Source organism: Cupressus sempervirens, chromosome 4 (genome assembly GCF_028749045.1).
Source record: "Cupressus sempervirens isolate cs-2001-9-10 chromosome 4, ASM2874904v1, whole genome shotgun sequence".
In the NCBI taxonomy this organism is placed as follows: Eukaryota; Viridiplantae; Streptophyta; class Pinopsida; order Cupressales; family Cupressaceae; genus Cupressus; species Cupressus sempervirens.
Window position 1 is genome coordinate 532,490,836 of NC_143121.1, and position 25,195 is coordinate 532,516,030.

Here is a 25,195-nt window from a genome sequence, read left to right on the forward strand (position 1 = left end):
CGAGGTATGAAATTTTCGACAGTCTACAAGATGTAAAGTACATCTTGTATAAGAAATTTGAAGGAAGTAAATAATTGTTCAACTATTTACAAGTACATCTATCACTTGTATAGATTGAACAAGTTGCTAATTTAAAAAGTTCGTGTTTCTTTTCTATTGATAAATTCTAGTTTGACTGCTAGTCTACCATATTGTAGAAAGTATGCTACTAGATTGAGCTATAACTTCTTCTCAAACTAGACAACTAGTATTAGTAAGAGTAATAAGTAATTAAGTTCTTATGTCATAATTAAACTATGGATGAACAATAATGTAGAGAAGTGCACATTGTAAGAACCATTGGTTTTCCATGGTTGGGCGCATTTTTATTGTAATAAAGGGTGAATATATACGTTGGATAATGGCTCCTTTAACAACAAGAACAACTTTTGATGGTTAGAGAGCAAGTATGGCTTTAATATTTTTAGAAAAGATTTTGATGGGCACACCCAAAATTTGATGGTCGTTTGATGATCTTTGCTACATTCACCCGCTGCATGTCAAAGCAATTTTTATGATGGTTTGCTCATTTTTGTCTTTTGTTTTACATTTTTAGAAAAATATGAACATTTTAAAAAACTTATAATCTATATATTTTAGAAAATAAATATTTTTATCAATTTAATTAGTAATTTATATTAAATAGAAAAAAAAAAGTTTTTGCTTTGAAATACATACGAACAACGAACATTGTGAATAATTAAAACTCAACTCCCAAAGCAATGTTTGACCAACAATGATGAACAAGGGGAATGCCACTTGGTGGTTAGTAAATGAGCTAGTCAGAGTTTTCTACGAGTTACAATCTGTTAGGGTTTTGAAAATGGTAGATGATTTCATTCTAATGATCATTGCTACAGGGAAATACAACCCTTGAGTTGCTTGGTCTAGGATTTCTAGGGGGATCAAGCAACATAATACACATATTACTTACCCAAAATATCTTGGCTCAAGGCATTTTGGTGGCTGCTCTAATTTTTAAAACCCAAACCCAACTAGTTTGGCTCAACCTCACATCTATTGCGTTGGCTCAAATCTTTGAGTGATAGGGTTAGGGTTAATTCAATGAATCAACCTATGCCTCAAAAATATGCTTGAATATGGGTTATCTTCTTTTCTTGGTCACTGCCCACTTTTGCTTTGAGTGTCAATCGTATTAAGCTAGGCTCTAAAATTTTTCCATCTGCAAGTGGGCAATATGTTCCTCCTAGGTAGGAGAAGTCACAATAAAATAATGGCCATATCAAATAGAAGAAATTTCACTACACTAAATTTGGTCAAATGCATTCAAAATCTTCTATAAATTTTAGGTTTTAAAGGGGCTGATTTCCTTTTAACTAGAAATCACATGGTTGATGTATGATAATCTCAAGAATTAATTGAGGGTTATTGGCTATGTGTAAAGGGTCAATATTGTAAATGGAAGAGATGGAAAGGTGGTGGATTGCCTCATTCCATGACTAGGTGAGTAGGGGAAGAAATCTAGTAGTCGCCATAGGATACAATGATTAATATAGTGTAGTTATAGACCCCCTCCCCCAATAATTGCTTTTAAAATGCCTCAAAAAAATGATAACACATGTACTAATAGCTCATAACGCATGTACTAATAGTCAGTCACACGTACTAATTGTTGACAATTTTTTTTATCTTCTTGGGTTGTTGATTGATCCATTTGTACATAAATACTATTTTTTTGGTGTTCGACTAATGCGGGTGGGCATAACGGGTTCCACACGAATGCTTTGAAATGACACTTTTTGACCACTTTACACTTTGACTTTTATAAGAGCTCTATAAATGCGGAAACACCTAAACCTTAGATTTAAGCTCTTCAATCACCTATGAGGGTTCACCAAAAAGATTGGTGAATTTCAATGTACGGTTTACAAGTTAGCCTGACAGCTACTCAGTTTCTTCCACCATCTCTCACATGGAAAGGAAATTTTTAATGATTGAGTGCAAATTTCAGGATATTGAGACCATTTGTTATTTGGTCTAAATCTTAATGTTAATGGGTATGTGTTCTATTTTTCTATTAGTATCCTAACTTTAATGCATCTTTGTATAAACATGCTAATATCCCTTGCTGGTTGAGCCTTGGTTATCTTGGTTGAGCAAATTAATTGTAATATTTTAGAACTAATTAGTAATATTTTTGAAGAACTAATTAGTAATAGTATAGTGGTATTTCTAGGTTTTGAGAAACCCGACTTTGATATGGGTGGAATTAAAATTTTGGTTAATACCACCCCTAACGTAAATTAGTTTACTACAAATTTCCTCAATGTTTGGTTGTTTTGATATTTCCCTAAATCTTATTTAGGGCTTATTAATGAGTCAAGGTTGACTCTTTTTGTTAATGCTTTTTGCTCCCCTAAAGAAATCTTAGATGTGCTAAGTTTTTCTCCCTTGGTTGTTAACCCTAAATCCAACTGTCCAAATTACTTTTAAAATAATGAGGGGTGCTTTTGATGTTTTTGTTAATAAGATTGGTAGTTTTTTACCTCTTATTGGAATTGATAATTGTGACCAAAATGAGCCACATTGCATCATTAGCAATTATAGTTCTTTGAATTCCATTACTCTTGAACTTGAATCAATGAATTGCCTCTCTAAGTTTAGTTCTCCTATCAATATAGTTGGCTTGAACCTTGAGTAAGAGGAGGTATGTAAAAACTAGAGGATAAAATGGCAATTTAGGTAACTTGGTCATTGAGATTATCATAGTTCATGAATAGGTGAGGGAGGAATTGGCTTGATCGTACAAGTTATTAACATGGATATAATACGAATGAGATTGTCATTCATAGAGAACTAACACCGAATAAGGATATCATTGAGTTAGACTTGATTAAGGCTTTTGATAATGGAAATTAGAATCCATCTGAGTTGGATGTCATTTATAATATCAAGAGATGGATGAATGTTTCATAGTTGAAGAGGAAGATGTAGAGGAGAATGAACATAAGAAAGGCGAGCTTATTAAAATTTTGATTGAACAAGAAGAAAGAGAATTGTTAAGGGATACCAAATTGATCGAGGAAGTACCCTCATATCATTTGGCTCTAGATTGATGACATAGGTCAAGTTAAGCTAGGAATCACTACAACATGCCTTGGTATTAGCAATCTGGTTTGTTGAAAAATTACCAAAAAATGGAGAAGGAAATCTTTGAATGATCTTTAGTAAACCTGACGGGCTTGTAGGGAATTAGACATAACTTACAACTTTATTTCACGTTGGTAAGGGGAAGGTCCTTCCCAAGGATTGATTAAGCTCATCACTTGGAATGTTAGGGGCATAAATGCCCTTAACAAACAATGTAACATAATTTGAAGATTTTGGAATAAGAAATCATATTAATATAGGAAACTAAGCTCAATGAAGAAGATATTAATAAATTTTGCAAAAAGACTAGTTTATGAAAAATTGCACGTGCAGATGCAGAAGAAGCGTCATGTCATGAAGTTTAGTTGTGCTTTGGGATCCTAGGAGAGTATCCTTTCAAAAACTAATATTAAAAGACCCAAATGGATGAGAGGACGGATTCACAACATTAAAAAGTTCACTGTGTGTTTTTCTAATAAATGTTTACGCTTCAATCAACACTAATAGAAAAAATGAACTATTGAAGGAAATTGAGTGTGTTTTTAGTCATTACAGGGATAGGAACTAAATAACAAGTAGTGGAGACTTTAATCTGCTATCTTGGATATTAGTGAAAAAACATGGTGACATGCAACACAAATCATAGACTTCAAGCGATTTCAGAGATTGGTTATCGACAATAGTATACTAGCCATTAAAATGGACAATGGACCTTTTTCATGGAACACTAGGAGAGAAGGCTTTAACAATAGAGCAAAAAAATTAGATAGGTTTATGTTTAAGGAGGATCTTGGTGCCTTTAATAGTATGTTATCATCATCAATCTTAGCCATTTCCAATTCATATAATTTCCTAGTCGGGTTAGACATTAAAGAAGATTATAAACCTTCTAATAACCCTTTAAAAATTTAACAATATGTGGTTTCAAGTTTTAAAAAAAAGAATCATTAGAGTAGTGATGAATGGAAGAAAGTGTTAGAGGGGTTGAAGAAGTTTTGCTTTGTCTCAAAATTGAAGTTCTTAATTTTTTTTTTTAATGGAACAAAGAACAATTTAAAAACATTTTTGTGGAAAACTTGACGTGCAAAAGGTTATTCAAGAGCTGAATGAGGAAGTCATAAGAGTTACTAAAAAATTATGAAAAAGCTCTTATCCAAAGAGGAAACCTACGGGAAAAATAAATCTAGACAATGTGGTTCTTTGAGGGTGATAGAAACTCCATTTTTTTTATAACACAATGTGTAGAAAGAATGTTAATCGGATTTTAAAAATAACAAAGTAATTTGTATTTTTTATTATCAAAATACACCAAATAATTGGGAATATTCAAATTTGAATACAAAACAAAAATCTAATCCTTCGTGGTAAATTTTCCATGGAGGAGATTAAAATTGCACATTTTCAATTTCATCCAAAAAAAGCACCTAGCCTTGACGAATTCTAGGTTTTTTTTTAAGTATTGACATTTTTTAGGAACAGTTATGGGAAGCAATTGAAAAGAGTAAAAAATTAGGTAGACTCTTAAGGGAAAGTAACTATATTTTCTTAATACTCATCCCCTTAAAAGAAAACACTGAAGAGTTAGGGATTTCAGACACATCTCGTGTAACACAATATGTAAGATCTTATCTAAAGCCCTAGCTAATAGACTTAAAAGACTATTGACTAAAACTATTTCTGAAGAAAAGGTCGGGTTTGTTCTTGGTAGATCTATATTTGATGACAATGTTATAGTGTAAAAGTCTTGCAACATTTGGATTTTCCAATCAATGGATTAATCTCATATTCAATTGTATATCAACTCCAACAATTCTTTACTTCTTAATGGTACAGTTGATTTTTTTTAACAGATATGGGGGATTGAGACAAGGGTTCCCACACTTTTTTATTTTATTTTATTATGGCCAAGGCATTTGGAAGGGTGGTTTGGAAGGCATGCTAGTGCGGACCGATTTCTAGCATCCCAGTTACAAAAGGGATCCCTTAGACTATGTAATAGTTCATTTTTTATTTAATACTTTTATTATATTTGGATAGTGAGTCCAGAAGGTGGATATAACTTTAATTCTCGAGCACTAAGATCTCTTTTTGTTCTCACAACTCCTAACATGGTCTAGTTTTCTAACATAGACACATCTACTGAATGCTATGTAATAACTTCTAATAGGGTTAGATCTCCTAACAGAGCTACTTTCAGATTAGTGTATGATCTTGTGGTTCAATCCCCATTGGTGCTTCCCCTTGGCTAGGGTTTCCTTGAGAATATGATTTTAAGAGTTCTTCTATGGTATATGCTTTACTTTTATGCATTGTAATTTAGGGTCGCATTTAGTTAAGTTTTAAATTACTAAATTGGTTTAGAAGTGTTGCAACATTGATTGACCTTCCCGCCCTCTCACTATTGCTTAATCCTAACAAAAGTTCCCAAGAAAATTTCAATAGAGCATGGTAAAGGGTCATTTAAATAAATTTCTACACAAATATGTGCATGAGATATTACCTTTTGATCACGAGTTTTTGTAGCCAAATTCATAGGCTTTCCAAGAAGCAAAGAGATTGGGTAAAAAATGTGCTCCCTCCAAAACTCTAATAGCAACCTCAACAATTGAACCCACATAGGCAATCTAGAGGGAAGTTCCTCAATAGAGTTGAAACCAATATGTTAGGGTTTGATAAAGATCCCCAATTGGTTGAAGAAATAAGGGCCACCTTCAAAAGTCCTATTCCTATTTGACTTGCTAGAAAAAATAATTGGAAAATAGTTATTGGTTGCCAAAAGTAATTCCATGTCTTCCATAAGATTCCAAGCCCAGTGCACCCAATAATCCAACACATGAAATAAAAGGTGAAAACCCATCAATTCGAATATGGTGGCATGATCACACTAATATTCAACATCCTCTAGAACTTTCTTAAGGTTGAGTAACCAAAATTTGTTGATCCTCCAAACTCTCCAAACATTTGTTCACTTCCTTGACTTGAATTGTCCCATTTGAAGATAAGACACATTCCCCAACTTGGGGCCTATTTGCATGCTCCTTAACACATGCATGAACTAAAGAAGATGACTCTACCATTTTCATATCAACACTAGCTACATTGCAATATATTTGCACTAGGCGGTACATATGTCATGTGATGCCTCTATCTGAGATGGGTGTTGCACGCACATAGCCATCTGTAACACACCGCTCCATGTCTATGTAAAATGACGTGCAACAATTTCCATAGATTTTGAATAATAAACCTTTTCAAGAGATTTCTCTTAATTTGTATAACTTTTTAAATCAATTTTTCTCACTGAGATAAAATTGTAAAAAAAAAAAAAGATTTTTAAATATTTATAACCTAGAGACATTATTAAAATTTAATTTAGATTTTAAATTTATCATAGAATATTTTATAAATTAAAATATTTATATTGTTGTTAACTAGTATTACTTTAAATATAATAATTTTTATAAATTTGAGTTTAAAGTTATTATATTATAATTTGACATTTTATTTATTCTAATGTAATAAAATTTTCAATTGAAAATATATCAAATTTTAAACACTTAATTATATATATTTATTTACAAAGATTAATTAAATAATAAAAATAAATAAAATATAATGAATATTTAATTTAATTGTTAAAAATTTAAATTAAATAATATAAGATATGTGGAATAAAAATATTCAAATTTATAAAATAAATTTAAAACTAAATTAAACATTCTAAATATTAAAATATCACTAGTTAAATATAATACTAAAAGTTCATAAAATAAAATAAAATAGGGCAAATTTTAACATAAAAAATTAAAGCATATAAAATAATGTTTATAAATTCTAATATAAAATACTTAAAAATCTATTTTTAAAATTTTACACAAAACTATAAAAATACATTAAAAATTAGATTTGAAGTATTTTATTTAAGGTTTATAAATATTATATTGTGATAAGTTTTTAAATTAAAATTTGACACTTTTAATTATTTTAGCTTCTGTTTTAATATAATTAAATATTTAATTGAACATATTTTATAATATATATTTAAAAAAATTAAATATATATTTTATATTAAAAAAATTAAATGAGAAAAATTACAGTGAACAAATAAATAAAATGAATATTAAAAAATATATACTTAAAAAAATTATAATATGATAATATATATATATATATATATATATATAACACTTTAATTTAACAATTGATCATACATGTAGAGGTACACGACGCTAAACATTGACAACTTAATCAAATATTAAAATAATTAGACTTATGGCTAGAGCTAGGTTTAGATTTAAGTTTGGCATTATAATAATGATTAGAAGTTAAGTTTTAATTTATTAATCTATTAGGGTTATATTTAATGTGAGTTAAGGTTAAGGTTCAAATTAATTTAGATATAAATAGTGTTAGATTTCAATTAGAATTATGCTCTTAGACATCATAGGAAAAATTTAAATCTAATTAAATTAAAATTTGATAATGTTTACAAAAACTTAAAAATCCATTTCTAAAATTTTCATACAACACCAAAAGAACTCAATACAAAAAGTCAAATATATAAATTAATTAAAAACCCTTCAAAAAGTCTTATTATTTAAAAATCAATCTTAAATTTTTTTATACAACCAAAAAAATCTTAATAAAAAGAGTTGAATATATCAATTAATAAAAACCCCTTAAAAGTGTAATTGTTTAAAAGTTATAAAAATGATGGCACATTATATTACAACAATATGGAGCAACGTGTGACAAACTGTTACCGTACTCACAACATCCATATTAGATTGAGGCATCACATGATATACATATTGGGTTGTGCAAATAAATTGCATTGCAGTAGGTGACCTTCAAATCCCCATAGGTCATCAAGAAGAGGCTATACAAATAACTAGCTCTCCCACTAAACTTAGTGATATGGGGTAGGAGGAGACCCACAGTCCTAGACTGCCACACTCCTACAATGAACACATAAAGCCTAGACACAAAGTAGCAAAGCCACCTGGCCTTGTGCCAGACATGGTCTGGAACCCCTACAAACTAAATCTCCCCCTACAAAGTGGGAGTAACCCCCCCACCCCTTGATCATTGTCAAAAGTGCTTAAGCACGAAGCATAAACAAATAAACTAGACTGAGTTATGATACATAGGCCCTAGCTTGAGCCAAACCTTTGCACAAAGTTCTCACATACCCATCTATCATAAATATGATATTTTAAATTATTAATAAATCATAAATATTTACTGTAGATAATATAATAATTTACTTCATAATATAAATTAATTATATATAAATATAAATATATAAATATAAATAAATACATAAATAAATATTCTAATAATTATAATTAAACTAGTTTAGATACACATCGAATAGAGTTTATACCAAAACTATTTCAAGTTTATTGAGAGACAAACAAAAAACAACAATAAAAGATATGCCACTAGTTCAGATCAACCAAGTTAAATGTGAGGCCATGAGACTCTAATAATAAAAAATTGTATCTAAATTAAGCTTGATTATCTTTCACCCAGGTAGTCCAAGACATAGGGCCATCTGCCCACCTAAGTCTCATTCCATTGTCTTCGATTTCATTATATGGATTTCTAAGCAATATCTCCACTGGAATTGTAGGATGGTGAGAAAAAGCATTGGTAGTAATGAGAGGTCTGCCAACTTTGATTTCAACAATGTTTTGCATAACCACAATACCATTTCCCACCGCATTGTTTGGAAAAAATCTATCAATCACCTCCCTTATAGAGCTATTGCCAAGATTCTTGTTACCGACACCTATTTCCACTTGTTAAGGAACAATGTTCTTTGGATCAGTAACCATAGATTAGTTGCTATTATCTGCAAGATCTTGTTGGACAATAGTATCCATAGTGGCAACTGGTTTTGTATGGTCACTTGGTTTGGATGCTTCAGGAGGAACATGTTCTGAGTCAGCATGAACCTCTTCTACCTTATTCAACTTAGCATAATGCTCTAGGAGTTCTTTGAGAGTGCAGTCAAAGTTGAACTCCTTCATATCTTTTGATTTGATATCACAGTATATTTTCTCCCTTGAGAATGTTAGTGGCACCCTTGAACAACTTTCAGGAGTTTCTTCTCTTTGACTTGAAAACTCAGAGTAACCTATTATGAAATATGGTTATACATGAGTCTCTATAGAGACCCAGTAAGAAACATTTTCCTACCCTTGAAAATGTCCCTATTCTTAAGAATCCAAATATGCCAAAGTAAATGTGAGAGAATAGACTAGAAAAGATTGAGATTCTTAGGAAATAGGAGGGATAGACCTAGTGACAACAAGGATCAAAGATAGATTGACATCTACAGATAGTCCAAAGATACCCCATACCCCCTTGGAAAAGGTACATTCCATAAAGACATAGTTAGCAGATTTTGGTTGTTGTCATATAGAGCATGGATAGGGTGTCTTATTAGGTCCACATAGAGGGAGTTTGTGGAGGAGAGTTTTCCATAAGAAGCATTGAATCTTTGGTTCCATAGGGGGAAACCATAAGGTAGAAAGACCTTTGGCCCAAAATTGGGAGTCATGGTAGGAAGACTATTTGGAATTAAGGAAGTCCATAGTCTTAGTAGAATCTGGGAAGAGGTTGTCGACATAGTTGGCCTTGGTGGAGTATAAGGGAGAACCAAGAGCCATCAAGACATTTCAAAAAGGGGAGCCTGCCAACAAATTCTCCACAGTTTAGGGGTAGTCTGAGAAGCTTCCAAGCTTCAACCAACATGGAATAGGTTCTCTTGTGGGAAGGGGGCAAAACAAACATAGTAGAAAGCTCATGCTAGTCCAACATTGTTCCATCCCAAATGATATCTTCAAACAAAGAGATGTCTACTCTAAACCAAAACTTAGCCTGACATCCTTGCAATACAGATAATGGCTTACCATTCCTCTCTAGGTTCCAACAAAGAGATTTATCCCACACAATTTAAAGATATTATCAATAAAACCATTTCCTGGCACCCAATGTCTCACTTGTTCCCAACCTATCCATATTCTCTTAAAAATAGGGGATCCATCCACATTAATTTTCCATTTACCAAAGAGAAAATTGTGAAATACATATTCTCAAGTTTTTCCTTACCTGTGGCACACCTCTTGCAATGTTTTTTCAGATAAGGATCTTTCAAGGCTCATCACTCTAGGTAGCTTTGGAAACCCACTTGAATGCAAGTATTATACACCTCCATTTAAGGTGTTTTAACCCTAGTCCACTAATTTATTTCCTCCTCACACACCATTCCATTTCATAGATGATTTTTTCCTATTGCATTTACCATAAGACCACAAGAAGTCCTTGATGATCTTCTACACAAAGTTCAACTGTGATTGGTTGAAGAGTCATGCCAAAGAGTAATAAATGGTGTAAGATGAAAGAATTTTCTAAAAGAATTGTACTCTTCCTGCTAATGATAAGTATATGGTATTTTAGTTAGAAAATTTTTCTTCAATTTTACCTTTGACCCCTGCCACATGGAATTGATTTTAGGGGAAATAGAGAAAGGAATGTCTAGGTATCTCACTAGGTGATTGAGGCCACACCAGGGGATGCTAAATCCATTAAACCGATTCGGGGGGTGATCTTTCCATCCCAACATGATGTATTTGGTCATTGATATTTTAGTTCCTGATGTTGAGAAAAAATATTCCAATTTATAAATGAGGTTATCCATATTATTTTCTGAAAACTTAGTAAGTAGAGAGGCACCATCTATGAATTGGAGGTTGGAAATATCTTCATCATTTCAGAGAGTGATTACTTTGACTCCTAGGGAGAGAGTATCGTCTCTTAGAATATAATGAAGTCATTCAAGGACAAAGAAAAATAGTGCTGGGGCTAGAGGGAAACCCTTCCTTGTAGACCTAGTTAAGGGGAACGACTTAGACCTAAATCCATTGATCTTGACAACAATAATTGAATCTACCATTAAGGAAAGAACCATCTTATTAAATTTTTCTGGGAATTCCAAACTCTCCAACATCATCCCTATAAATTTCCATTCTACCCTATCATATGCCTTGTCATGGTCTATAAGAAGCATGGCTAATTATTTCCCTGGCCCACTCCATTGCTTCCCAATAGGTAACAAGATTCTCCAATATACACACCCTTTAAAAATCCAGTTTGAGTGTGACAAATTACCTTGGGTAGTATATCTTTCAATCTTAGGGCTAGGACTTTAGCCAATATATTGTATGAGACATTGATGAGGGTGATAGGCCTCTAGCTTTTGATCAATGATTTGTCCCCTTCCTTTGGAATAAGTTAATAAGCTTACGTTTATGTCTGGACCTAAATAACCAAAATTAAATGCATCCTCATATACCTCTATTAGATTCTACCATGTCGAATCTATATGAGTTTTATAGAACTCAACCATGATATCATCAAGGCCAGGGGCTTTGTCATTATTCATTTGTTGGATAACATTGATAACTTCAACTTTAGATATAGGCAGGTCAAGTCATAATCTATCTTCTACAAAAACCGTTGTAGGGATGAGGCTTCTAACATTGTTCCTCCCATTCTCCATTGATAGCCCCTGTTATTCTGAGGTGAATAACTTGGAGTAAAAAGAAGAAAAGGCATTTAGAATGTCTCCTTTCTCTTTCAACTTCCCTCTATCTTCACAAATTTCATCTATTTTTTCCCTAGCCTCCTTGCTCTTAAGAAATTGAAAGAAGTACTTGGAACTCTTGTCACCTTGCTCAAGCCAATTGAATCTAGCCTTGACCTTAGTACATTGTATCTTATTATTTTGGAGCATCCATAATGAATCTTTTGACAAAATTAGAGATTCTAATGCTTCTTCATTGTTTGGGTCCTCTTGTATGGTTCTCTTTGCTACCACCAAGGTGTTATGGAATTCAAATTCTTTCCTCATAGCATCCTTGGCTCTCTTTTTCTCCACAATTTGAAATAATTTTTTACATCTTTCTATCATAGTAATCCATCTCAAAATGGCATTAGGATTCTTGAAAATATTTTGATTGTACCATCTAATCAAAAGTATGTAGAGATAATTTTGTTATCCTTGAGGATAGATGTGTTCAAGGAGAAACTTGAAGATCTTGTTCCTGGCAGTTTCTCATGATTAGTCATGAAGATGTTGGCGATAATTGGTTCATCATCAGAGAGGGTATAAGGAAACACCTAGACACTTAACCAACTATATATTCTCTTGACTCCTTTCTAGAAATTGGACCATGTAAGTCACCACTCCTACTCCTTGCTAGAGGATCATAAAGATTAAATATATTAGAAGATTTATACCAAGAGAACCTCTCTTCCCCTTTCCATTCAAACCTTAACCCACCAACTTTATCCTACTATCTCTCAATCATGTTGAAATCCCCGGCAACTATCCAAGGGATGTCCATCACTTGACGCATCCAATTTCACAAACGAATTCTACTATAATGATCATTGAGAGCCACAATGAGAAAATCCGTCTCTCATTGTCATGAAAGTTATTTCACTCTTCCTCTAAGAAGGATTTCTCAATGCTTTTGCATGCTCTATTGTTGCCCTTAATACATCTTTTTCTTTGAAGGTTCTTCTTGCAAAATTTTGACATCAATGCAATCATCTATCCATCTTCTTAATGTGATCAACTTATCTTACTCTTTTTTCATGGTTTTGAAGGATACTCTCATTTGTATCTCCCCCTAAGTTCATGAATGTCCTCTCAAACTAGGAGGTATCGGAGTTGCAAGTTGCACTTGCATTGATTTCTCCTTCTCCTTTAGTTATTGTCCTTCTCAAAACTTTTATAATTCTTCCCTATCAATAATTATGTCTGGAAGTCCATGAAGATTATTTCTCACTCTTTTCTTTGTATTTGTCAAGTTTCTTTCTCCATACAAAGCAGGGTAAACTTTAAGCAACCCCCTCTAGAAAAAGATATGTAAAATTTGAAAATCTTACATTATTTTGAAAAATAAAATAATTTTTAGATCTAAATGTTATAAAAATGTGGCAATTTTAAATATTTTTAAGAACAAAATTATCAGCTAAATTTTTCTAAAATTAGCCAATTGATGAATATTAGCCACTAAAAAACACCTTTGTACACAAATAGTGTTAAGATTAAACCTTAGACAGAAATAAAAATTATATGAAAATATAAACAATATCAAAAAATAATAGAGCACACAGAAAAAAACACAAGACACCAAGATTAACGTGGTTCACCTAATCCCTGGGCTATGCCCACCAAAAAATAAGTTCGATATTATTACGATCCAGTGGTTACAACTTGATTACAATTTGTAATCCCTTACAGCTCAATACTACCACAAGAACCAATTTTTGCATCACTCACAATAAAACAATCCCTAACCCTAAGCCCTTTTATACAATTAGTTTTTTCCACTTTAGGGTTACAACATGTCGGCCATAAATTGGCAAATATTAGCCCAAAATTTAGTTACTGTACATACTTCATAGTTTTTCTCTCTTTAGGGTTTGTCAACAAAATTTATCAAGTATGTATAGTAATTCCCTGATTAGTCACCACAAACTAACAATCTCCCACTTGGAGACTGATCAAACTCCACACGAGACAACAATCTCCCACTTGGAGACTGATCTTGTAGCTATGCTGCTACTCCATGAGGCTCCCACTAGATCAAACCCCCCTAGACTCTGTTGTTCTTTTATTCCTGTTCAGTCTAGAAGACCAATTGAAGCTGAAGAGAAATTCAACTTCTCCCTTGTCAATACCATTGTAAACATATTCCTTGGATTGTCATCTATATGTATCTTATCTAGCTTTAATTATCCATCATCCAAAATTGACCGAATGAAATGGTATTGCAACTGAATGTGTTTAGTCTTTGAATGCAGAGTTGAATTCTTTGCAAGATGAATGACACTCTAACTATTTGTAAACAAATAATTATCCTTCTGAGGGTGTCCCAATTCTTCCAAGAAGAACTGAAGCCATATCATCTCCTTGGCTGCCTCTATAGCAGCAACATACTTTGCCTTTGTAGTGGATAAAGAATTAACCTTCTTTAACCTAGAAACCCAGCTCACCGCTACCCCACTAACAGTAAATACATAACCTATAGTACTTTGCCTGGTATCAATATCTCCTATCAAATCTATGTCAACATAACCCTATAAGTCAGTAGTAGAGCCCCCAAAGTGTAAACACTTATTGCATGTTCCTCTCAAATATTTGAGAATCCATTTTACTGCATTCCAATGCTCAATTCCTAGATGACTCATATATCTACTAATGACTCCCAATGCATGTGCAATATCTAGCCCTATACATACCATAGCATACATCAAGCTTCCTACAGCTGAAGCATAGGGTACCTTGGACATCTTATCCTCCTTTTCTTGTGTCTTAGGACACACCTCCTTAGTCAATTTCAAATGACCAAGTAAAGGTCTGCTAACAACTTTAGCATTCTCCATAGAGAAATGTTGCAACACCTTCTCAACATAATCAGCTTGAGATAGCGTCAATTTCCTATTCTTCCTATATCTACAAATCTTCATACTAAAGATTTGTTTTTCTGCCCCCAAATCCTTCATAGCAAATGCATGTGCTAGGTAGTGTTTCAACCCCTTAATGTGATCCATGTTAGACCCAACTACAAGCATATCATCAACATGTAAACATAAAATAATGTAGCTGTCATCATCCAACCTCTTAAAATAAACACAATGATCTGAATGACACCTTATATATTCATGCTCATGCATAAAATTGTCAAATTTCAGATAACATTGTCAAGGTGCTTGCTTTAAGCCATATAAACTTTTCTTCAATCTGCACACTAAGTTCTCCTTACCTTTGACCTCAAAGCCCTATGGCTATGCCATATATATATCTTCATCCAAATCACCATGAAGGAAGGTTGTTTTAACATCAAGCTTCTCTAAATGCAAATCTTTAGTAGCCACAATACTTAAAACAATTCGAATAGAAGTCATCTTAACAATAGGAGAAAATATCTCATCAAAATCAATGCCCTTTTTCTGTGCAAATCTTTTTATCACTATCCTATCTTTAAATATTTTCTTACCTCCATCCTCTTCTTTTAACCTATAAACCCATTTATTCTATAAAGACCTTTTCCCTGCAGGCAACTTGCATAAATCCCAAGTCTTATTTTTTAGCAATGAGTCCATTTTGTCTTTCATGGCAGACTCCCACTAAATCTTAGTATCCACCTGCATAACTTCATCATAATAGTCAGGTTCAATAGCATCTGTTAGTAAAAGAGAATACGAAGAGGGAGAAAATCATTCTGGAGGTCTAATTAGCCTTGTTGACCGTCTAAAATTCACTGGTGTGGGTGGTATTTTTTGGTGCGGCTGTTCCACATCATGAGGAATTGCTGGAACATCATCTTTTGGAGTATCATCTGACACTACATAATCATCTTCTTTCTTCTAATGTTGCTGCAACAGATCTTTGTACAACACTTTCTCATTGAATATGACATCCCTGCTTCTTAGAATTTTACAATTTTTAAAATCCCAAAGCCTATAACCAAATTCATCAATGCCATATCCAAAAAATACACATTTCTTTGACTTAGCTTCCAGCTTGGTTCTATTTTTAGAATCTATATGAGCAAAAGCTTCACAGCCGAAGGCCTTGAGAAAATAATAACTCAGCTTCTTACCAGTCCATGGTTCCTTTGGAATGCCACAACTCAAAGGTGTAGAGTGACCCCTATTAATCAAATATACAATAGTATTGATAGCCTCTACCCACATGTGTAAGGGCAACCCAACATGCACCCACATGCTTTTTGCACTCTCCATTATAGTCATGTTCATGTGTTTAGCCAATCCATTTTCTTGTGGAGTCCTTGGAACATTTTTCTATCTATGAATACCGTTAATGGAGCAATAATCTTCAAATTCATGACTACAATACTCACCACCATTATTAGATCTGAGACATTTTAATTTCTTACCAGTCTCATTTTCAACCAAGCATTTCCATTTCTTAAAAGTTTGAAATACATTAGATTTTTGTCTAAGGAAATAAATCCATACTTTTCTAGTTGCATCATCAATAAATGTAACATAATAATGAGAGTCACCGAGGGAAGATACCTATGCCGGGCCCCATACATCTGTATGCACAAGCTCTAATTTCTCCCTTTAATTTTCCTTCCGAGTCTTCACAAAAATCACTCTCTTTTATTTTCCATACACACAACTTTCATAGAAATCCATATTAGCACATTTTAGACCTGGTAAAAATTTCTTTGAATGAATTACTTTCATATCTTTCTCACTCATGTGCCCAAGTCTATTGTGCCACATCGCTATATTAGAATCTACAACAGCTACTTGTTCTGCCCGCTCAACTGCAACAATTGTTCCTGAACATTCATGTTTCTCTAAAATAATTAAAGTAGAAGGAACAATATGACCTGTACAAGGATATAAGGTACCTACTTTCACACCTTTTGCTACTACAAGGGAACCTTTTGAAACCTTCCAATTTTTATCATTAAAAGTAACTACACAACCCTTATCATCGAGTTTCCCTGCTGAAATTAAATTCCTACTCAGCCTTGGAACATGTCTTACCTGATGTATTAGCCAATGATTCTTATTATGCAACTTAATCTTAACTTTTCCCTTTCCAACAATCTGACAGGGTTCATTATCCCCCAAATAAACAAGCCCAAAATCTCCTTGGACATAATCAATGAAGTAACCTCTGTGAGGTGTAGCATGAAATGAAGCACCAGAATCTAAAACCCATGAATCATGAACACTTTCTAAAGACAGAAGCAAAGCATCCTCTTCGGGTTTGTTACTTACCACATTTGCCTCCTTGTCTCCATCTTGCTTTTCTCCTTCATTTTTCTTTTGAGTCCAACAATCTTTCTTTTTATGCCCTGGTTTCCCACAGTACCAACAATCGTTTGGTCCTCTTGATTGAGACCTCCTCCCCTTTGACTTTCCTTTTTATTTCTCACAATTTCTAGAATTATTTCCTCTTTCAATTGTTCTACCTCTGCTTTGTGTGTTCAAAACACTTCCTGATGTAGATCCACCTGAGGTTTTCCTATGAGTTTCTTCACTTAAGACAACACCGATCACATCATCATATTTTAGGGTACTAGATCCAGGAACAAAATTACTCACAACCATTACCAAGCCATTCTAGCTTTCAGGCAAAGAACAAAAAATCAAGAGAGCCCTAATTTCTTCATCAAAATTGATACCCACCGAAGATAATTGACTAGTAATAGTATTAAACTCATTTAAATGATCCGCAATAGATCCACTTTCTGCCATTTTCATATTAAATAAATGCTTCATGAGAAATACCTTGTTTGAAGCGGAGGGCTTTTCATACAATTTTTCTAGGGTTTGCATCAACTTTTCTATTTTCTTCGCTTTTGTAATATTAAATGTCACCTATGGTGCCGGGCATAATCGGATGCTTCTGAGTGCCTCCGTCCAAAAGATCCTAGTCGTCATTTGACATAGATCCTTGATTCTTGGTTTTGCCTTCCAACAACTTCCATAAATCTTTCTAATAATGATTACTTCTTTAATTTTGCATAATCCACTTCTTTTTTATTTAAAATCCTCACCATCTCACTTTGAAATTGTTTGGTTTCTTCTAATTGTTCTCTCAAAGTTTCAATTACATTTCTTGATTCCTTTTGGGCTTCATATAGTTCTTGAATATTCATTTCTATTTTGCATTCCTCTTCTTAAGATTTCAGTTTTTTTTGTATGCATAATGAAGTTCTTCCATAATATCAACATCATATTTCTCAATGTAGGCCTCTTCTTCATCTCCTTTATATGTAGCACACCCTTTGAATTTTCCATAATCTATGGCTTCTTTTGCATGTTACTCATTATCTTCATCTTCTATCACCTCTTTTCCATCATTCACAGGGTCATTTGGATCCACACATCATCATTTTCTATTTTCATGTGTATTCCAAGTGTTGCCTTATCACATACATTGATTCAAACAAAACTATCCATGAAGACAAGTCAACATTAATATTTATAGATGGGCATAAAAGAAGAAGATTTTTTTAAAAAAAACTTCTGGGGGTTAATCTCTTGACATGATGCACTGGTTTATTGAATTAATATTAATTTATCCTCCTCTATGGTACTTTATCCATAAAGCATAGTTTCATCAACAAATTTTTGGTGTGTTGTTAGATCTAGGTCACTAGTGATCCTTATTCCTTTAATAGTCTTCTCATGCCCGATGTAGTTTATTGATCTTCCCAATGCTTCTACTATCAAGATGAAAATAAAAGGGGTTATCAAACCCCCATGTATAAGTTGCCTTATTATTCCAAAAAGGCCTTTGGATGACCCATTTGCTAGTATTGATAACTTATGGAAGGATATGCATTCCAAGATCAAATTTTCTCATTATTTTTGTTGGTTAATAGTTGTGAGTGTTAAATATGGGCCACTAATTTAACCACACAATTCAACATGATCATTGTTTTTCATTAACATCCCAAAATGAATATGAGATTATTCATTCGGTATGTCTACACAAGGCAATTTTTTACCTTCTAACTAGACAAGGTTTTACTATACACTCTCAGATTTGAGAGTTTGACAACCAGACCAAACTAGTACAAAGGATTTGAATGAATACAAATGAAATCTAATCGGATTAATCCAAATAATTTTCAAATTAATCTAAGAACAATGAAAACCAAATTAAGCTAAATTAGTGCATTGTAATCTAAGTGATGAGCATTTAAAAGAAATGAAGATTTGAATACAAAGTGCTTAAGTAATCAATCCAACAATGATTCGATACTCTTCATATGCATCCCCTCAAATGAGAGGTTGAGGTTCTCTTTTATAGAATCTTGGATCCGATCAATGGTCAAGATTAAATTGAGTGTACAATTCAGATTGAATGTGAGATCGAGTCCTCTATTTTTGATGGAGTTGAATGAGATGAAATAGAGGACAAAATTGATGCATTCAAATACATGCTCATAATTATTTTTCTAATTAATTAAATAATTAGTTTCAACAATTATGTTGAGCATATTTGAATAAATCAATATGTTTAATTCCTTTTTCATATGAGATGAATTAGGAAAGAATATTGACCCATTCAAACATGACATCATAATTTGATATTCTAATTAATTAAATAATTAGTTTCAATACTTATGATATGTATATTTAATTAAAGCAATGTATTTTAATTCCTTTTTTATGTGTATTAGCTAAAGAGGGTGGATTTAATTTAATTAAAGTACTTAGGACTTATAATTAAATTAATTCAATTAGGAGGTTAATTTAGCTAATTTCAATCAATATTTAGGAATTAAATAAAGTATGTGATTAATATAGATTAGGGATTTTTTGCATTTGACACTTAGGCCGAGTAAAGATGATAAGAATAAAAAATGCCTAGTAGAATAGGACTTAGTTGATTAACAAATAGATGTTGTAAGATTGATGCACCGAAATTGGTTTAGAATGTCAATGTGCCAATTCAGGAGTTTCACATTTGTCCCTCTTTGAATAAATGTGCAAGAAACACATTGATTCAGAGAAATTAGAAGTCTAAAGTATAAAACAAGAACTAAGATTGATTCTAAGATTGATGACACATAAAACAATTGATGATATTTTTAGGGTTATCTCCAGAACAAAGCTTAACCCTCCAGAGTCTAGATAGAACAACTAGATACTGGTCTTATAGAACGAAGATTGTCAAAATTCATAGGATTGTTCCCCGAACGAGACTCAATCCTCAGGAGTTAGGGTTAGAATTCCCTAACACCCGTCCATTAAAAGATGCCAAGATTAATCATGATTCATAGGATTGTTCCCTAGACAAGGCTTAATTCTCAGGAGTCAGGGTTAGAATGCCTCGATACCTATCCATCAAACAATGATTGAAAGAAATCTTAGAATTATCTCCAAAAAAAAGCTTAATCCTCCAAAGTATAGATGGAACACTTGAATATTGGTCCATAAAAGATAACAAGACCTAATCATGAGTCATAGAATTATCCCTAGAATGAGGCTTAATTCTCAGGAGTCCAGATAGAACACTTAGATAACTGTCCATCGAGCTATGACTAGAATTTTTATGAGTTTGATCAGTTGATCAATAAGTAAGATTCGATAGCATATGATGCCAAATAAAGGGAAAAAATATTCCTCGAATGATTAGGACATTATATTCATATTAAGTTGAAGCCATTTTTGAAAGATTCAGTGATGTAATCAGCCCGCCCCCTCAGGAGAAAAATTGAAAGATGACACACCATATTAGTGATGCAGAGTAGTAGATTGGAAGATACTAAAGTAATTTGATATTCAAAAGAATTTCGAATAGATAAAAAGATCTTGAAGAAAATTTGGAGTTGATTCAGAGTGATTTGAAGGTCTGGTTAACCAAGTTTGACCAAAGCTGACCAAAGTTGGCTTTTTTTTTTTTTTTTTCCTGAATTTTTTTGAAGAAATGTTGATTTGATGATGTTCCAAGATTCATAAAGTATCAAAAAGATAGACTACAAAAGCATTCAATCATGGCGGTCCCAAAAATTTAAAAATGCGATTTTCAGCTATTTAAGCATGTTAAATTTTGATTTTGATCTCGAAATGAGTTCAGAGCAGTCCAATTAGCTAGGGGGTAATTTTTTACATCCATAGAAGCACTATTAAAAATTATGTCAAAATCTATATGAGGGCCCAAAGGGTCATTTTTAAATCATTTGTGCATTTATCTTTTGTGGAGAAGGAGCTTTAAGGAAAAAATGGTGGTCCCCATGCATCTTCATTGATTCAAGCGATCCAAGGGACACAACCAACCAGCATATTATGGACCTCTAGTAGTAGTCGATAAACCACATAAGCATTTCAAATTTCATGCATTTCTATTAAATTTTTGATAGTTTAGGATTGTTTTAAATTTTGTGTCATTAGGATTCTCACGCGATAACTTAGTTTCTCACGTGAGCCTCTAAGATAGTTCGTGTGAAGAAGTGCTACTAGGGAAATTTCTCACGTGGGAGACACCCATCTCTCATGCACGTGACCATAAAATATTTCCATATTTCATGTAGATGGAGTTTCCTCATGTGAGCCAAAGAGTTTCTTTGCGTAAAAATATGCATGTACATGTGGGATTTCAAAGTCTTGTGCGAGATTGCAAGGAGTAGAAAGAAATGCTTTAATACAAATTATCACATTTTCCTTCTAGTTTATGCCATCTTAGATCATTGTAGCATGATTTTATGATGTGTGTTTTAATAGTATATGATTAGCAATGTTTATGTTTAGATCAAATACTGACCGTGTTACGTTGTTTTCTTGTTCATAGGTGGAATTTCTAGATGTAGGTTTTGGTCAAATTATCCTGGCATCAGGGCATTGATTAGGTAGTTAGATGTAGAGGAGCTTACCCATATTGATACACTCGATCTCTCTCACTTATCCGATATCCTTGATCTGCAGGCGAATCACAGATTGCTAATAGCATTGGTATAATGTTTCCACTTGGAGATGAACACTTTTCATTTGCCCCTTAGAGAGGTGACTATCACACCCAAGGATATCTACATGATACTTTGGATTCCATTCCATGTTCCCTGGATAGAGTATGATATGCAACCGTGACCTAGTACATTGGCATTGAGGGCCATCTTCCAGGATGAGATCATCATGGGTAGAGCTATTAATTCGAAGGAGTTGGTGTAGGTGTATGGACATACACATATATTAGCAGTGGTGTTTGGTGCTTTTCTTGGATGCTATTTGATACCTGACAGAGGTTAGCATCGATTAAAGTGCAGATGAGGATGGATTTTGCAGAAGAAACTAGAGAAGCCAACACATTTTGGGTGGGGTTAGTGCATGCTAGCCCATACATTCCATGAGATGCACAAGATCATCTATAGAGAGACGAAGAGCATGGCAACATAAGTATATGTTCTCCATATATGGGCATGGGAGCACCTACCCATAACCATACTTATATGTGAGGATATGTGGCAGCTACATGAGCCTTATATTTGTCAATATAGAGGATAGATGACCCATATTTATTTGGATAAGATCGAGAAGTGGCAGGCATAGTTGGATGATTTAGTAGCAGTGATATGACAATCCTAGCGAGAGGAAAAGGTGAGAGATGATGTCTGAGCACAACTTAGTTATATGTTTTCCTCTCAACCACTAATTTGTCTCTCCATCCATGTGATTGAGATATTTCCTTTGACACAAGTTTGGATGCAGTATGACCGGCCTTAGGATATTTCTTAGGAGCTCTGCACATACACTCACTTCATCGAAGAGGTGAAGAAGTAGTGGTTAGTGAGGTTGGACACTAGGAGGTCTATGATTGATGCATGTGGTATCATATTGGCTCGCTGGGACTATATGGTATTGGTAGTAGATGAAAGGGTGACTCCTAAGTACAAGGAGCATTTTTTTAGTCACTCCTTTCCACAATTTACATATTCGATGTGGATGGCAGTACTGGTAGAACCAGTCTAGGGCCCATAGCAGCCATAGTAGCAGGATCCTAGACAAAGGAATAAATAGGTTACAATCCCTCCATGATAGATAAGAGTGGATCCAAGTGCTAATGGGAGTGGTTCTAGACATAGAAGACTATGGGGAGAGATGGGAACCTTGGGTTCCATTGACAATGAGGCATAGAGGCCAAGAGTGGTGGACCAACCTCCACAATAGGTTGAGTAGGTAGGAGGCGATGAGGAGATGTAGGATCAACTTGCTCCTAAACCATAGAGCAAAGACATCCTTGGACAGAAAAAAGGATTCCTTGAGGAGATCTAGAGAGTGAGCGAGGACAACAAAATGACAACTTGGAGAGATGTAGATCTAGCTAGTAGTTCAAGGCACACACCTAGCAGAGTGGGATTGAGATACCCATGAGCTTCAAGAGTAGCTAGAGCATCTACAAGATGAGGCCCATACACATAGTACAAGAGTGGCTAATTATTATGCAACATATGTTGGCATAGTTCTTGAGAGAGAAGAGCAGGTGCCTTGTTTCTTTGAGTATGCAAGAGCATTAGAGGTTGCACATCCACTAGTGAGAGAAGATGGACCTCCTCCTCCTCCTCCACCTGAGGATGAAGGAGAAGGATGTAGTTATCTTACTTTCTTCTATTTGAGTTCTAATTATGTACTAGCATTTGTTTGTATCATTTTTGAGATCAACAGTGCTCGAGTAGCATTTATTTTTATAGCGATGTACATTCTGACTCCATTGGAGATACACATCCACAAGCATATATGAGCTCTTGTTTGGTACCATTGCATGTGTCACACTTTTTCTCTTATGATTGTTTGTATATGAGATGTGTAGCTATACGATTTTGATTAATGAAAATTAATATGATGTATGCATGTGTAGCATAGATGAGATAGAGGTTATTATGAAAATGTGATTAATGAGATATGACATATTCTTATGACATGACACGATGATATGTAGATGAATGGTATAGTAATGCAAAATGTATATGTACTAAAATCTCATGCAGGTTTCACATTTGTTGCCCATGACAAGTGTTGCATCAAATTTAGAAAGACCAACCAAGGAATCAAATGCTTGTGCAATCAAGATGAAACATGATATATTGAAGAAAATTAGTGGCTTCTCAAGTCAAAAGGTGCAAGTAAAGAAGTAACCAAAGCTATGCCCGAATGAAATTTGAGTATGAAATACAACCCTATGCTAGATGCAATACCTAGGATTGGTTACTGAACCCGTAAAATAGTTATCATCATAGAGCTTTTAGTTAGACCCTCAAATGTCATAAAATTTTCACTGACATTGCAATCGCGAGAATATGAATATGACATGTTTATTAGTTATGTTGGAATTAGATGTAAGCATTAAGGAAATTGAAGCCACAATAACTAGAACATCTATCCCTTTTAATGTAGAATGAAAACATAAGCATCAGAGCATAAATGCTAGGATGACTAGAATATTTCTTGCATGCAAACACACCAGCCACGTGAGGGATCCTTCTAATGCTAAGTAATCATTAAGTATTCTATCTGTAATGAACCTTGCATTCATAACCTGAGACAAAAGTGCACTAAGTATACTCGCAGTGACCCATACATTCACTTAACAAGACGAGTATCAATATTATACTATAGCATAGAGAATTCAGTCAAACACTCAAGGAGAAGAACCAACCTCACTAAAGAGTTCATATAAAATGAGTCAAGGTACACATGACCATCCAACGTGAGATATAAGCTCTTATAATGGACATCCCTTTTATATGTATGCTTCAAATCATTGGGACTAAACCATCAAGCAGAAAACAAAGAAAAGATCATGCCCCCAGTCTTCACTTCTCTAGTCAAAATAGACATCCTTGAGTTGTTTGAACGGGAATGACAAAGTGAAAGCAAAACAAACAAAGAAAAGATCAACACAACACAAACAATTTCAATGTTTTCATTGCAATTTCAATTTCAGTGGATTGATGTCAAGTGTCGATGTTCATAACATATGTGAAATCTCTTTAGTAGTAGGATGACAATAGATAGACTCAGTTAGGACAACTGGTGATTGATGTCAAAGAGAAATCTTCATTAAGAAGAATCTCAGTAGGAAACTGAGCAATAGTAGATAGAGATAGCTAGGATAACAGACTGACACGAAATAGATCTTCTTTGAGAGGAATCTAAGTAGGAGATTAAGTGATAGTAGAAAGACAAATCTAGGACAATTGGTGACTAATGCAAAAGAGATCTTCTTTGAGAGGAATCTCAGTAGTAAAGTAAACAAAAATAAACAAACATTGATAGAAAAACTGGTGACTAATGCTTAAGAGATCATCTTCGAGAGGAATCTCAGTAGGAGATTAAGTGATAGTAGATAGACACAACTAGGAGAACTGATGATTGATGTGAAAGAGATATTTTTCGAGAGGAATCTTAGTAGTAAAGTAAGAGACAATATACACACATAACTAAAACAATTGGTAATTGACACTTAATA